General features: G+C 49.7%; 1 protein-coding gene across 1 annotated transcript in view; it reads right to left on the minus strand.

The window, feature by feature from the left end:
- Positions 1 to 3,192: 3,192 nt before the first annotated feature.
- LOC138521073 (forkhead box protein C2-like) overlaps positions 3,193 to 3,321 on the minus strand; it is a 2,084-nt gene continuing 1,955 nt past the window's right edge. Inside the window, exon 1 of the mRNA XM_069633615.1 lies at positions 3,193 to 3,321. This exon is cut by the window's right edge and continues 1,955 nt beyond it. The gene's annotated coding sequence lies outside the window, so the exon portion shown is untranslated.

Consider the following 3,321-nt stretch of genomic DNA (forward strand, 5'->3'; position numbering starts at 1 on the left):
GGAGATTCAAATGCTTGTCCTGGCTTTCACGTGATCGTGGGCAAATCACACCTCCCAAAGCTCCAGTTTCCAAATGTGTTGGCTTTCCACGGAGAAGGAAGGAAGGAAGGAAGGAAGGAAGGAAGGAAGGAAGGAAGGAAGGAAGGAAGGAAGGAAGGAAGGAAGGAAGGAAGGAAGGAAGGAAGGAAGGAAGGAAGGAAGGAAGGAAGGAAGGAAGGAAGGAAGGAAGGAAGGAAGGAAGGAAGGAAGGAAGGAAGGAAGGAAGGAAGGAAGGAAGGAAGGAAGGAAGGAAGGAAGGAAGGAAGGAAGGAAGGAAGGAAGGAAGGAAGGAAGGAAGGAAGGAAGGAAGGAAGGAAGGAAGGAAGGAAGGAAGGAAGGAAGGAAGGAAGGAAGGAAGGAAGGAAGGAAGGAAGGAAGGAAGGAAGGAAGGAAGGAAGGAAGGAAGGAAGGAAGGAAGGAAGGAAGGAAGGAAGGAAGGAAGGAAGGAAGGAAGGAAGGCAGGCAGACGGGAAGACGCCCTGATGTATCACACTTCGGATTCCTTGTAGAGAGAGGTGAGAGCCACGACCCCTTTCCCTATTCTGGAAAGATGGGGTGCGCGTTTTATATCACAGATAAGATCATGGCGCTTTTCTCCCAGTAAATTCTAGTTCAATGGTGTAGGCCAAAGTCTGTCGGAAACACCCCCCCTCCTCTAATGCCGTAACATGGCCGCGTTTGCTCGTTTTTCTCGACATTCCTGCCTTGTAAAGTGCACTGGGGAGCGGGGTGTCTGCTCGCGCACACTCCTACGTGGGTGTCAAGTAGAAGGCGGACCTGGGAGTCCGTGCAGCTCTGTTTGAAGCCACGGTGTATCTATCCACTGTCAAGATGCTGAACCCGATTTACAAAGCCTTTTTCAATGGGATTGCGCCATTGTAAAAACCCTTTTGTAAACCAGGCCCTGTGCTATGTGTCTCTGAATATGCAGAAAGAGTAATCGAGGCGAAAAGCGGCAGCGTGTCTTCTTGTGTCTGTATAAAAGTGTGTCTATGTGTCGGTGTCTTTTTAGGTGCCCGCGAGGAAGGAAAGGGAGCCCGGGCGATAAAGGAATCTCGAATGTGCATTACCGAAGAGTCTTTTCCAGCAGCTGCGAGCTTCGTCACTGACGGGAAGCTGGCCTGATTGGTCACAGTTACTGACGTGGTGGGTCAGAATCGTCATTTAATTGTGCGAGTGTTTGTTTTGTCATTTCTCTCATGCAATTATAAAATCATCGTGTAAGCGCTATTTGATAAGTCGGGGGTGCTACGGGCGCTGCGTCTGTTGAAGCGAGCTCTGGGGACTATCTCTCCAACGTATCCGGTCCCCCAGACCCTCCAGGGGTGACTGCAATCTCTACAATAGCGGAAGTTCGGTTCAGGGTCTGATTTTGAAAGGAGTTTTTCATTGGGAAAATCCCATTAAAACATGGTGTAAATCGCACCCGTTTCAGCAATGAGCAAAAATGGGCCTTAGGGTGCGTGCAATGCGCGAGTGTGATGCAACCAGTTGGGGGTGAGGGGTGGGCACGTGTATTCGAATGGTTGGTGCTGACGCACAGTTCGCTCTCCAGCACCCCACTCCCACCCCAACCTTCGGGCCACAGGGTGGGCTCTTCAGCCCCTGATCGCACTTGGACCCAGCAGCCATCACAAGGACTGTGGCAGTTAAACTGATATTTGCCAAAATTGTTTGGTTTCATTTCTCGCGTTTCATATTTCACGTGGAATCCCCCCCCCCCCCCCATCCCCACCCTCCCCCGACTCTCCTAACCCTCTCTCCCCCCTCGGTTAGGCGTGTGTGTGTTTTCAGTGGACCTCATTTACAACAGTTTCTGTTTTCAATAGGACATTCCCTTGTTAAAACATGTTTGCAAATCAGTCCCTTAGAACAATAAGAAAACGTCCCACGTGCTTAGATGCACCCCCACACCTCCCAATGTCCGTTTGTCAGCCCCCAACATTCCTTTTTCAGGAGCTTTGCACCCTGAATACTCACAATTTAAGGTGGATGTTTAGTACTAAATAATACACGAACTCCTAGGGAAAAAATACACTTTTTTTATTGAATACGTGTTGGCTTCTTAGCGCTGAAAAAATCGTTCGAGCTTACTTACAAATGAAACAGAAAAGTAAGTGGAGTAGCCTTTCGGTGTACACGCAGGCAGCTGCTTGTGGTGGCGTGTTTCCTCTTCTGAAACAGCAACAGGGACGGTCCCCACTCCTAACCAATGTACTTTAAAAAATGCCAGTGCTGGAATGAGCAGGGAAAAAGGGAGCCGCTTTCCCGGATGCGCGTTTGCTCACTTTAGATAAGCTAAGCGTTTTCCCTATAAACAAGTGGACTGACCCAGAGGACTGTATATCAGCCGGCCGAGTAAACACAGGGGCAGCTCACTGCAACGTAAAGGGGGACAGCTGGGCCCAGTGGCTCGCGCGAGGCCTGCGTTGGAGCTGAAGTGAACGGAGGAGTCGCAGGCCTGGCGTTTCTCTATCTCATATTGTTCCAAATGGGCACATGCCCCGGTTTCTTTGGTGAGATACGATCGTATACATGAGCAACTCAAATATGCACGGAGCGTGTCCCGGGTAAGGAGATGGAGGGTAGCCCCGCCGGTCAAACGTGAGGGCCTGAAGGCAAACCATGCTAAGGAGCGGGGCCCATTTAAAGTGAAGTGGCGAACAACGTGACGTACATATTTACTATCTAAGAGTGCGTGCTGCGGGGACAATACACAAAAAAAGGCAATACTTAACTCACACATAACATTAGAGCGTTACCTCACGGTGCACCTCTGTGACACTCGGCATATACATTGCTATGCATCTGACGGTGATAGTGGGGACATGGAACGGACTTCAAATGTTGACGTTATCGAGGCGCTATTTTGCAAATGGCAAAGCTAGAGCATTGAAGGAATATGGCATATGTATATATGTGCAAAAGGTAGCGCCTGCAATACGACTCGGAGACTAGCAACCTACACAATATGCAAACCCCCCTCCCCCTCTCTCTCTCTCTCTCTCTCTATATATATGTATATCATTTTTTTTACTGCAAAATGCAAAGGAGGGGAGACCATCTGCCGCTCCCCCACCCTCCCACCCTCTCCCCATATAGTCTCACCCAAATCCCCCTCCCCATGCCCCCCCCCGTGAATTATGCAGCAAAACAAAGGCAAAGAAATGTGCAGTGAAATGTGTGTGTATAGCGCCATAGGTAGAGCGCTATTTCTGACACGAATAACTTAATTCCATTCCACGAATCTTGCGGGGCCGCTTCGAGCCCCGCACACAAACA

This window comes from Ambystoma mexicanum, chromosome 1q (genome assembly GCF_040938575.1).
Source record: "Ambystoma mexicanum isolate Mex_15411 chromosome 1q, UKY_AmexF1_1, whole genome shotgun sequence".
NCBI lineage: Eukaryota > Metazoa > Chordata > Amphibia > Caudata > Ambystomatidae > Ambystoma > Ambystoma mexicanum.